The 250-nt window shown below is 62.8% G+C and overlaps 1 protein-coding gene across 1 annotated transcript in view; it reads left to right on the top strand.

Annotated features, from left to right (window-relative positions):
- Window positions 1–250, top strand: part of AGPAT2 (1-acylglycerol-3-phosphate O-acyltransferase 2) — a gene marked incomplete at its 5' end in the record, with an annotated part of 3,681 nt that overhangs the window by 2,826 nt on the left and 605 nt on the right. The window lies entirely within an intron of this gene.

Here is a 250-nt window from a genome sequence, read left to right as displayed (position 1 = left end):
AGGGGAGCCTGGGCTGGGTTAACTGGGGGAGGAATGTGATGAAGTGCAGTGGGGGGTGTTTTCATTAGGACTTGGACTCCACCTCTCCCTCCTGCAGCTGGCACAGCCCGAGCGAGGAGCAGGCAGGCTCTGCTTCCTGACCTCTCCCAGCAGGGACCCCAGCTCCTCCTGCTCCCTTGGCCAGCAGCTGGGGGCAAAGCAGGCACCAGCTCTGGCTGGGGTGATGGTTTGGGGTGCAGGGAAGAACTCT

Source organism: Merops nubicus, unplaced genomic scaffold, assembly GCF_000691845.1.
Source record: "Merops nubicus isolate BGI_N331 unplaced genomic scaffold, ASM69184v1 scaffold38096, whole genome shotgun sequence".
Lineage (NCBI taxonomy): Eukaryota > Metazoa > Chordata > Aves > Coraciiformes > Meropidae > Merops > Merops nubicus.
This window is presented reverse-complemented; position numbering and strand designations above follow the sequence as displayed.